We start from the raw sequence: 13294 nt of genomic DNA on the forward strand, positions 1-13294 counted from the left end.
TGATCATATTCTTAGCCGTGTGCGGTGCCCCCATCCACCATAGTCCTCAATAATATTGTAGCAGTGCTTAGGCGAAGCCCTGCGACATTAGTACATCAAGATTGTCACCACGCCGTCGTTTTGACGGAACTCTTCCCCGACACTTTGCTGGATCGGAGTCCGGGGATCGTCATCGAGCTGAACGTGTGCTAGAACTCGGAGGTGTCGTAGTTTCGGTGCTTGATCGGTCGGGCCGTGAAGACGTACGACTACATCAACCAAGTTAACGCTTCCGTTGTCGATCTACAAGGGTACGTACATCAACCAACCACGGCAGAAGATAGAAAGAGAATGAAAGTCATTCCCTATGCCTCAGTCATAGGTTCCATAAAGTATGCCATGCTGTGTACCAGATCTATTGTATACCCTACACTGATTTTAGCAAGGGAGTACAATAGTGATCTAGGAGTAGATCACTGGACAGCGGTCAAAATTATCCTTAGTGGAATAAGGATATGTTTCTCGATTATGGAGGTGACAAAATGGTTCGTCGTAAAGGGTTACGTCGATGCAAGTTTTGACACTAATCTAGATGACTCTAAGTCTCAATCTAGATACATATTGAAAGTGGGAGCAATTAGCTAGAGTAGCTCCGAGCAGAGTATTGTTGACATAGAAATTTGCAAAATACATATGGATCTGAATGTGGCAGACCCGTTGACTAAAATTATCTCACAAGCAAAACATGATCACACCTTAGTACTCTTTGGGTATTAATCACATAGCGATGTGAACTAGATTACTGAATCTAGTAAACCATTTGGGTGGTGGTCACATGGCGATGTGAACTATGGGTGTTAATCACATGATGATGTGAACTATCGATGTTAATCACATGGTGATGTGATCTAGATTATTGACTCTAGTGCAAGTGGGAGACTGAAGGAAATATGCCCTAGAGGCAATAATAAAGTTATTATTTATTTCCTTATATCATGATAAATGTTTATTATTCATGCTAGAATTGTATTAACCGGAAACATAATACATGTGTGAATACATAGACAAACAGAGTGTCACTAGTATGCCTCTACTTGACTAGCTCGTTAATCAAAGATGGTTATGTTTCCTAACCATGGACAAAGAGTTGTTATTTGATTAAACGGGATCACATCATTAGATGAATGATCTGATTGACATGACCCATTCCGTTAGCTTAGCACCTGATCTTTTAGTATGTTGCTATTGCTTTCTTCATGACTTATACATGTTCCTATGACTATGAGATTATGCAACTCCCGTTTGCCGGAGGAACACTTTGTGTGCTACCAAACGTCACAACGTAAATGGGTGATTATAAAGGTGCTCTACAGGTGTCTCCAAAGGTACATGTTGGGTTGGCGTATTTCGAGATTAGGATTTGTCACTCCGATTGTCGGAGAGGTATCTCTGGGCCCTCTCGGTAATACACATCACATAAGCCTTGCAAGCATTGCAACTAATGAGTTAGTTGTGAGATGATGTATTACGGAACGAGTAAAGAGACTTGCCGGCAACGAGATTGAACTAGGTATTGAGATACCGACGATCGAATCTCGGGCAAGTAACATACCGATGACAAAGGGAACAACGTATGTTGTTATGCGGTCTGACCGATAAAGATCTTCGTAGAATATGTGGGAGCCAATATGAGCATCTAGGTTCCGCTATTGGTTATTGACCGGAGACGTGTCTCGGTCATGTCTACATTGTTCTCGAACCCGTAGGGTCCGCACGCTTAAGGTTTCGATGACAGTTATATTATGAGTTTATGAGTTTTGATGTACCGAAGGAGTTCGGAGTCCCGGATGAGATCGGGGACATGACGAGGAGTCCCTAAATGGTCGAGACATAAAGATTGATATATTGGAAGCCTATATTTGGATATCGGAAGTGTTCCGGGTGAAATCGGGATTTTACCGGATTACCGGGAGGTTACCGGAACCCCCCGGGAGGTATATGGGCCTTAGTGGGCCTTAGTGGAAGAGAGGAGAGGTGGCAAGAGATGGGCCGCGCGCCCCTCCCCCCCTTGGTCCGAATAGGACAAGGAGAGGGGGCCGCCCCCCCTTCCTCCTCTCTCTCCTCTTTCCCCCCCTCCGCGAATCCTATTCCAACTAGGAAAGGGGGGAGTCCTACTCCCAGAGGGAGTAGGACTCCTCCTGGCGCGCCTCCTCTTGGCCGGCTGCCCCCCCCCCTTTGAGCCTTTATATACGGAGGCAAGGGGCACCCCTAAGGACACAAGTTGATCCACGTGATCATATTCTTAGCTGTGTGCAGTGCCCCCTTCCACCATAGTCCTCAATAATATTGTAGCGGTGCTTAGGAGAAGCCCTGCGACATTAGTACATCAAGATCGTCACCACGCCGTCGTGTTGACGGAACTCTTCCCCGACACTTTGCTGGATCGGAGTCCGGGGATCGTCATCGAGCTGAACGTGTGCTAGAACTCGGAGGTGTCGTAGTTTCGGTGCTTGATCGGTCGGGCCGTGAAGACGTACGACTACATCAACCAAGTTAACGCTTCCGTTGTCGATCTACAAGGGTACGCAGATCATACTCTCCCCTCTCGTTGCTATGCATCACCATGATCTTGCGTGTGCGTAGGAAAATTTTTGAAATTACTACGTTCCCAACACGAAGAAGACCTCGCTGGACCCGCCCCGAGCTGGCTGCGACCTGGCGGCCCGGCGACCCCCTGGCTAGGCACGAGGGCGTACTCGCTGCTGACCGCCTCTCCCGCGGCCGGCGCCTTCCCCGGCGCCTTCTTCGACGCCCTCTCTGGCACCCGCTCCGGTTCAACGGGCGGAGTGGCCTGCGGCACCACCACCAATGGCGTCGCGCTCGTGAATGCCCGAGGCGCCTCCTTCTGAGCGCCGCGCCTCCTCTTGTTAGGCGGCTTCGCGCCAGCGGCCGGGTTTGCCGCGCGGTTCACGGTCAGGGTTCGGGCGCGACGTCGTCCTTCCCGTGCGGCCGGCTCGCCGCTGTCACCCCTTGAGACGACCCAGTGCTGGCCGCGCCGCCTCCTCCACCCGGCGCCACTACATCGACAGTTCGCATCAGCGTTCCCTCGCCGCCTCGTGCCCGATAACTCAAGAAATACTGAGGACAAGCTTACCCGCACAGTGCCCTACGCCGACATCGGCGGTCTCCTCCTCCTCCCCCTCGCTATGGGCCATGTGCTCCTCCGAGCCGGCCCGCACCACCTACGTCGGCGCTCGGTCATAAGGATGTCGGATGGTGTTCAGGAGCACCTCCCGCGTCGCGTCAGGATGAACGAGAAGATACGCAGCGGCAAAATATGGGGACCAGGGACTGACCACGGGTGCCAGGTTTGCCTGGCAATACAGAGGCTTGCCGAACTCCCAGACGTCCCGCAGCCCGGCCTTGGAAATATCGTTGACCCGGCGCGCGACCTGGTCCGCCCCCAGGCGCAAGTTCGACATGCGGTCGGGGTCCTGGAGTCCGGTCATCTGACCGATGAGGTGGTTGCGCTGCTGCAGCGGTAGCACCCGGTGCCTGATGAAGGCGGCGATGAGGTTGGTGCCGGTGATCCCATCCCGCTCCTTCATCTCCGACACCCGCTGGCACGGGTTCAGCACCTCCTGCGACGGGTGTTTGGGGTAGTAACCCCAATTCTGCTTCGCCCGCGGCGGCGCGTGATAACCCACAAGTATAGGGGATCAATTGTAGCCTCTTTCGATAAGTAAGAGTGTCGAACCCAACAAGGAGCTAAAGGTAGAACAAATATTCCCTCAAGTTCTATCAACCACCGATACAACTCTACGCACGCTTAACGTTAGCCTTACCTAGAACAAGTACGAAATTAGAAGTACTTTGTAGGTGTTGTAGGCTAGGTTTGCAAGATAATAAAGAGCATGTAAATAAAAGCTAGGGGCTATTTAGATAAAGACACAACTAAATTAGTTTCATTAGAGAGCTTTTTGTCACGAGAAAGTTATTTGTCCCTAGGCAATCAATAACTAGACCGGTAATCATTATTGCAATTTTATTTGAGGGAGAGGCATAAGCTAAGATACTTTCTCTTCTTGGATCATATGCACTTATGATTGGAACTCTAGCAAGCATCCGCAACTACTAAAGATCATTAATGTAAAACCCAACCATAGCATTATAAGGCATAGTCCTCTTTACTCCCATACGCAAATAACCTACTTACTCGGGTCTGTGCTTCTGTCACTCACGCCACCCACCATAAGCAAATCATGAACATATTGCAAACCCTACAGCGGGGATCCCGCACGCTTGCGCGACACAAAGAGCACCATAGGATAGCACCAATAATAAAACATGCAACTCAAACCAATCACGATCATGCAAAGCAATATGACAATGAATGTTCAAGTCATGTATATGATGATGATGGAAGTTGCATGGCAATATATCTCGGAATGGCTATGGAAATGCCATAATAGGTAGGTATGGTGGCTGTTTTGAGGAAGATAAAAGGAGGCTTATGTGTGATAAAGCGTATCGTATCACGGGGTTTGGATGCACCGGCGAAGTTTGCACCAACTCTCGAGGTGAGAAAGGGCAATGCATGGTCCGAAGAGGCTAGCAATGATGGAAGGGTGAGAGTGCGTATAATCCATGGATTCAAGATTAGTCATAAAGAACTCACATACTTATTACAAAATTCTATTAGCTATCGAAACAAAGTACTACGTGCATGCTCCTATGGGGATAGATTGGTAGGAAAAGACTATCGCTCATCCCCGACCGCCACTCATAAGGAAGATAATCAATAAATAAATCAAGCTCCGACTTCATCACATAACGGTTCACCCTGCGTGCATGCTACGGGAATCACAAACTTTACACAAGTATTTCTACAATCCACAACTACCCACTAACATGACTCTAATATCACCATCTTTATATCGCAAAACTATTGCAAGGAATCAAACATATCATATTCAGTTATTTATAAGTTTTATGTAGGATTTTATGACTAACCATGTGAATGACCAGTTCCTGTCATCTCTCTAAATTGACATAAGTGAAGAAAGAGAGTTCAATTCTTTCTTCAAAAGATATGTCCACGCTCTAATAAATATAAGTTAAGCAAAAGAGCATTCTACAAATGGCGGTTTTCTATGTGAAGAGAAACAGGCAATCCAAACTTCAAATGATATAAGTGAAGCACATGAAGCATTCTATAAAGCTATACTCAAAAGATATAAGTGAAGCACATGAAGCATTCTATAAAGCTATACTCAAAAGATATAAGTGAAGTGCAAAGAGCATTCTATAAATCAACCATGGACTATCTCATACCAGCGTGGTGCATAAAAGAAAAGTGAAAACTAAATGCAAAATACGCTCCAAGATTTGCACATATCGCATGAACGAAACAAATCTAAAAACATATCGATACTTGTTGAAGAAAGATGGGATGCCTTCCGGGGCATCCCCAAGCTTAGACGCTTGAGTCTCCTTAAATATTTACTTAGGGAGCCTTGGGCATCCCCAAGCTTGAGCTCTTGCCTCTCCTCCTTCTACTCACATCGAGACCTCCTCGATCTTCGAAAACTTCATCCATACAAAACTCAACAGAAAACTCGGTAAGATCCGTTAATATAATAAAGCAAATCACTACTCTAAGTAATGTTGCAAACCAATTCATATTTTTTTTTTTGCATTGTAGCTACTGTAATATAACTTTTCCATGACTTAATCCACTAATAGAAATTGATAGTTTCATCAAAAGAAGCAAACTATGCATCAAAAACAGAATCTGTCTTAAACAGGACAGTCTGTAGTAATCTGAACATTCACCATACTTCTCGTACTCCAACAATTCTGAAATAATTATTAAAAATAAACAATTTCTATATAAAGACAGTGCAAAAAGTTTCAGATCCGTTTGACGTTCCAGTAAAAAATGTAAAATCGCGCACTACAGCCAAAGTTTCTGTCTTGCACCGCACAAACCAACAAGCAATCTAAACATCCTAAAGGCAAACCTTGGCACATTATTTTTAGTTTTAAACTTTACTAGTGAAATGGCGCAGAGACCCACTAAAGCCATGTTGTCGATGAAAATAGTTTCATTTTGCAGACATTGGTAGTAGAAAGCCTATTTTAAACAATGTCATATTGGAAATATGTGTACCATGTTGTGAAATTCGAGTTTGAAATAAAAGTGAATTTGTATAACATGTACAAACCAGCTAAGGAAGCATTGTTTTAGCCGAGAATACGGTTATCACGATGAGTAAAAAATATATTTGTATAAGATGTAAAGACCAATTAAAGATATATTTTTTAACACCGTTTGCACCAAACTCTTATTTTCCATTTGCACGAGAAAAGGAAACCTCTTTGTGTTGTGCTTTTGGGTGCATAAGCATGTGAGAGGTTCATATGCCACTTGTTGCGCCAAATGATGTAGAGACTCGCTAAATCCATGTACACATTAAAAAGAAAATCCATGATTTAGACATTTAGTTGGTTTAGTTGTGGGCAAGCACATAAGGTAACGAATTAACCCACCTTGATAAAAAAAATGAAGGCGTGTTGTCTACAATAAGAATGGAAGGTTTACTGACTACAATAAGATGTATAATAACATTATCCGTTGCGCCAAATTGCACAAAGTCTCATTTCAAACCAAGAGTTATTTGAATAATAATGAAAATAGAAAGAAATGTAGTCACAAACTATGTAATACAGTAGAATTTTCAAAATGCAGGCATTCTATCTACACAATTTTGCTATGTTAGCTGGAACTTCGGAATCCAAAGTCACGCTTGTCCTTGGTAAACTCTTCCCTCCCACTCCTCTGGATCCATAGCATTTCGTCCTTCACAACCTCTATAGTTCACATGCATTGTAATTTCTTAAATTTTGAAATGAGCAGAACAAACAATACCTTGCACAACGTTTGTCATCTCTTTAGTTATGGAGCCACTCTCTATAGAAATCTCTCCTTTTTGAAGGGAACTTGACAAATAATGCCCAATGCCATGTTTATGACATGTTCTACTATAATAGAGGTGCAAACTTGAAATGAGATTTATTTTTTTGAAGAAACTGCAATGGAAGGGCACACCAAGATTGATAAGTACCACACCAGGAACGAAAGTTTACAATAGATATAGAAGTGACAGTAAACAAGTTATTCAAGATTTACAATGAACAACATGATTTGGCTTCTTGCTCTAAAATAGAAACAATCTGCAACACTAAGTTGGTGACAATCCCACCAATTCAACGACAATGGAAATCTCTACCCTTCAGTCCCCTTTGCGACTTCTAGAATCAAAGGCAAACTATCATCATTGTAGGAAATCAATGTACTCCCTCCGTCCGGAAATACTTGTCATCAAAATGGATAAAAGGAGATGTATCTAGACGTATTTTAGTTCTAGATACATCCCTTTTCATCCATTTTGATGACAAGTATTTTCGGACGGAGGGAGTAGGAAAGGAAAAGAAAATAACAACAGTTCTTGCGGTTAAAGCATCTGTCAAGTGAAGGTATGCCGCTTGAATCCTTCTTCTTTTAGTAACCATCCGTAGACAGCGGCAGTAATGCCAAGGCAAAAAACTTGATACTCTGTTCATAGTCATCTCATTATTGAAAAAGTAAATGTAAAACTGGCCTGCAAGATAAAAGCATTTCCCGGTAACTAAATGTACAACCTATGATCGTCAGTGCTCTTAATATTCAGTTACTGGGAATACCGCTGGATGAAATAGTGGAAACTCCAGATCTTATAACTTCTAAATACATTCTCAACTAAGATTTTAAGCCATGAGATTATATGCCAATAGTTACATTTAAGTCATAAAAGGCAGTAAGAATAAGTTCAGGACACAGTGAGGGATGAAACTACTTATTTGAAAACAGTGAAGCAACTCATTCAATTTAACTAATTTTAAGAGATCCAGTTTTAAGAATTAATACTATACAACTAAGAGCAAGCTACAAAATAGCCAATCAAGAAGATTCAACTGTATAAACTTGTTAATTAGAGACATTGTTTTAACCAAAATATTTTAACCACCACTTCCACCAACCACCCCGGTGAAGTGAAATATATAATATGGTCAATCAAGCATATTAACATTAATATGTTACAACTAATAAAAGTGCACTGGGAAGGCAACCATAAAGCAAGAACAACCGATGTCAAGAGCACAAATGATCACAGTAATGAGAAAAAGTAACCGATGTCAAGAGCACTGACGATCACAGTAATGAGAAAAAGTAACCAATGTCAAGAGCACTGACGATCACAGTAATGAGAAAAAGTAACACATGGCAAGAACAATGGACTGACCAGACCTTCTGAAATCCCTGGAACTACATGATATTAGATCCCTGACAACGCACATAATACCTACAAAGTAGCTGATGCGAAAATGACTTCAAAATAGTTCTTTGTTTTTCTAAACCCAAACATAGTTGGGGAGACCTCGAGACAGACAGTTTACGGGTCGGTGGAAGTGGCTGGTGACAAAATTGAGACACCACCCGTAAGCTTGGTGTGTCAATGTTTTACAGATATGACAAAGAAATGAGAAATGGTTGACCTGGCAATGTTGCTCAGTGTTCAAACAATCCCAAAAATGATATTGAGAAATCTATCCTGGCCTAGAGACATGAGCTTAGACCAACTTTACAGAATGCTAATTCATGCACTAAACTTCTACCAGAAATGATCATGTATTGCAGATTGAGTAATTAGCGGTGCTGCGTCAAGAACTATAGAGAATTCATGTTTGCATTAGCACAAATAATAAAATCAATAGGCAGGCATGACTGCGTTCACAAGAGAGAAATGCCAACTTGTTCTTATTCACTAAATTGTTCTGGATTATTCCTCTTCTTTCTCAGATCTGCACACATCTGTTCAGAGAAGCCAGATATTAGGAAATCAATTCAGAGTGACAAAGGATGGAGCACCTAACAGAGGTTTGTGAACAACCTCTTCACGCCATGCCATAAGATGACTACTTTCAGCCAGATTGATTCCCTGTTTTTATGAATAAAACATATTGCACGTGATTGGATCTTATTGTTATAGATTAGCAAGAATCTCTAGATTCTATCATCATATATATCTTACTCCTAAGGTTACAGGGTAACCGTAATCATCTACTTGCAATTTCCAAGACATTCTTTATAAATGTTATACTACATGGCACATGTCTATGTCCAAAGGCAATAATATGCAACTCAAGGATCATATTCATATTGTACCGTAATTGCATCCCACAAAAAGAAACCTATAGGCCTAAGAAACATAGTAAATATCGATAATACATCATTACCATGAAAGAATTTCTCACCTAGAAATTCGTATCAAAGAAAGTGTGCGCAGAAGCAACCCATACAGGTGAACTCAAGATATTTAAATGAACATATTCAAAGATATTCCACTACCTTATTTATGAAATTTAGACGATTTTTGCTGCCAAGGTTAGAGCATTGCCTAGTCTGTTTCTGGCACAAAAACAATCTTAACCCAGCCTACAACTGAATAAAGTGAAATAAGATTTAAGAATAAGAGCAATAATTAGTATGTGTTGTACAAAGAAATCTTAGCTACAGAAGGAGTTTTGTGAACAAATTAAGATAGTTAAATGAGTGATAGGACAGTACCAGATAGAACATTCAATCCTTAAAAATATATTCAATAAACTGGAAGAGAAATGCATCATGTTATAGTTGTAGCCAAGTACAGTTGCGAACTTGATATAGCGTTGTAAAGTTGAAAGTAAACAACTTCACACAATGTAAAGCAAGTCAAGTCAGAGGGGAAAGGAGGGCAGCAACATGCACCAGGAGAAAGAGGAGGCACATTCTCGTGGCGTTGCTCTATGAAACAGAGAACACTTTTATATCACTCGACATGGTGGCTGAAGTTGTATGTTCGACTGGTGGTGAGAGGGCTGACCCCGGCTCCCAGCTCATTGCACACAGAAAATTGGCAACTTATTTCCAGGATCAAATAATTTGGAAGGTTCGTACTGTACAATAAGAAAACCCAAAAAAAGTTTCACGATTGCAACCGAATAAAAGAACATGCTCTCCTCGGTCAGAGATTCATTTAACAAAAAAAAGAAGAAAGGATCAAGAGCACATCACACAGGTCTACTGAGATCAGGAGCGGACAAGAACAATGGACATTCATGTTTCATCCTCAATGCCTCCTCTACTATACACAACCTGTAAAAACCTAAAAATGTGGTGAAACCAAAAGAAAACACTCTGTAAATAGATGTAAAAGGGACATTGCTCGTTAAACTTAGCAATCTCTTCCAAGGAACTTTTATGAAAAGAAAATTTTGAATAAGTACAAATGTCCAGTCTTCCGAACACATGTACTGGGAACGGACTACATATATGCATATACTGATACATGAATTAGTAGAGTTGGCGAGTTATATGTAGAGCAAGGGACTGCAACCTGCATACTCGTAATTAGTTTTTGGCTCCAGAGTGACGCATGCATGTATGCATGTAAGGATGATTAATTTTTTAATTGTTAGGCCTCTATATATAAAGTGGACCTCTTGAGATGAATTAATCAAGCGAGAAGAGTTACAATCTATCACATCTACTTCATACTCGTAATCCCTAATCTGAACCCTCCCACTCAGCTACCACCCAGCGATCCTCCTGCCGGTAATTACTCTAAACCATTTTCCTCATATCAGACAAGAAAAGAGGCACACGGGTGTTTCAATAACCTGAATGATTGCTTAAACCAAAAAACCAAATCCAACAGAAAGGCATGATCATCTTCACTTTTGAAGGACTGAAATTCCCTTCCTACTAAAGAATCGTGTATGAGAATTTCTGACAACACATCCCTTCAAACATAGAACTTTATATAGCAATCCACACCATTACGACAATTGTAATATCGAGGCATAGTCATGGTGTTAAATTAAAAAAATATTAGTAAATACAATAACTTTCCTTGGAGCCAAACTTGTACCAGAAAATTTACTTTATCAATAAGTCCAACAAAACATGGTTATCTAGAAATATTGAGAACATCAGGACGAAAAAAAGACTTATAACCATAATATTAGGGAATGATTTGCAATTGAAAATATTCCAATTACATTCACAGATTCTCAGAACCTGGCGCATGTATGGCTCAAATCTTTCTCTGAACACCTCTCATCCATTTGTCAACATACATATCTTGGCACTCATTATTTATCCAAAAATTTGTTGCTATGAATCCACTCCGACAATGAATAGATGCACGGTAGGAGAAAAATGCAAAAAAAAAAAAAAACACATGACAACAGATACCTTGCCTCCTCCCGGCCCGGTTCCCTGTCGCCAGCCTCCTCCCCCTCCTGTGCAGCTCCACCACCCAGCGACGGGAGCGCTGCCTCGTGCTCCTACCATCCGATGGCCGGTGCCGCTAATTGTGCTGATGGAGAGAGGTGATAAATGAAGGTTTGGAGAGGAAGGAACTGAAAGAATAGAGATGGGAGAAGGGATCTCACCGTCTCCAGCTCAAGCTTGCCGACGGGCCTTCCTCCGCCTCAAGCACCTCCATCCGGTCTCCCTATTTTTTGACCTTCCCCGTCACGGCCTTGGCTCGAGCTCCGACTTACCACCGCCAGATCTGACCCCATCACCTCCTGGTTCCTTGCCTCCCCATGAAGTGTGCGCCGCCTGGAGCCTAGCCCCGTCGTTGCTCCTTCCCCATGGAAATCCGCGGTGGACGAGGCCCAGCGGCGCGACGGCGGCTGGTCCAGGAGGCGAGCGCGCGAGCGCTGGGTGATGGGCGCGCGGAAGAGGAGGGAGTTCCAGAGGAGAGAGACGAGGGGGTGGAGGAGAAATGTGGCAGCGGCGGCTGGAGGGATTGGGGTGGGCACAAGACGCGCGGCGCGAGAGGATACGCTCGTTTGCACCCACCGGCACTTCACCCAGCCAATTGAAAGCTCGGACGAGCCCACCAGTCATGGACGCGGAAAAACAACTACGCGGTCAAAATTAATCACAGAGATCCAACGTCCAGATCCAACGTCCAAAACGATTTTTGACTAAGATCCAACGGCCAACGAAGCTTGCAATCGGGGACGCATTCTGGGAGCGAGTTGGCTAGCTTCTGTTTTGTTTTAAATAAAAGCACACAACAGAAATAAATGACTCTCTAAAACTTCCGGTTGTCTCCCTGGCAGCGCTTTTTTTAAAGCCATTAAGCTAGGCAAATAGTGCTCAAGTAATGAATTCACCCGGATCCCACGGTATATCAAAGCCAATTTTAATTAACAATGATTTGTGATTTAGTAATGAGCACAAAGCAACATATATCAAGCAATGAAGAAGTCTAACTCTCTTCCTATGCATCGATATGTTATAAAAAACAATAAACAATTCATGCACACATAGTAAAGGCCAATGCATAGTATAAACAGTTTCTTGCAATTATATCATGTTGGAAGCATAGAGAGGCGGAGATGTAGTTCCTCTCTCATAATAATTGCAAGTAGGAGCAGCAAGCACATGCATATTATATATATCAAAATCATCATGTGTAGTAGTGAAACGCAACCCATCAATATAATCCTTAATAAGGGCAAACTTCTCCGATATAGTTTAGTCGGGAGAATTCAAAAATATAATAGGACTATCATGCGTGGGTGCAATAGCAACAATTTCATGTTTAACATAAGTAACTATAGTAAATTTATATCCATAAGCATAATTTATATTGGCATCTTGGCCACAAGCATAGCAAGCATCATCAAAAAGGGATATTTCAGAAGAATCAACAGGATCATAACAATTATCATAGCAATCATCCTTCGGTAAGTACGAAGGGAAATTAAACAATGTATGAGTTGAAGAGTTACTCTCATTAGAAGGTGGGAACAAGTGATCAATCTGCTCTTCCTCCTTTTGTTCTTCGTTCTCCTCCTCATCATTTTCATCCAGTGAGCTCACAATGTCATTAATTTCTTTTTCCATAGACTCCTGCAAAATATTAGTCTTTTCTTGGACAGCGGAGGAGTCCTCAATATATGGTTTAATATAAGGATTAGAAGCACAATTATTATTGCAATATTTAAGTATGGCCAAATTTTCATATTTTTAGAGAGTAGTATCACACTCTTCAATAAAAGAAGCAATTTCACAAGTACCCCTAAAAGTAACAAATTCTTCAATTTATTGAACATCATAGTAATTATAAACACCCTTAGTATACGAAGATACGATTCCATTATCACTAAACCCACATTGGTAAGGAAGGTGTTTCTTAGGGTCTTTAGAACA

The 13294-nt window shown here is 42.2% G+C and overlaps 1 long non-coding RNA gene across 1 annotated transcript; it reads right to left on the minus strand.

Annotated features, from left to right (window-relative positions):
- Positions 1-7079: 7079 nt before the first annotated feature.
- On the minus strand, positions 7080-11880 carry LOC119267820. Its single transcript, XR_005132661.1, has 2 exons — positions 11518-11880; positions 7080-11441 (listed from the first exon to the last, which is right to left on the minus strand). It is a non-coding gene; the product is annotated as an uncharacterized LOC119267820 (long non-coding RNA).
- Positions 11881-13294: the final 1414 nt, after the last annotated feature.

Source organism: Triticum dicoccoides, chromosome 3A, assembly GCF_002162155.2.
Source record: "Triticum dicoccoides isolate Atlit2015 ecotype Zavitan chromosome 3A, WEW_v2.0, whole genome shotgun sequence".
In the NCBI taxonomy this organism is placed as follows: domain Eukaryota; kingdom Viridiplantae; phylum Streptophyta; class Magnoliopsida; order Poales; family Poaceae; genus Triticum; species Triticum dicoccoides.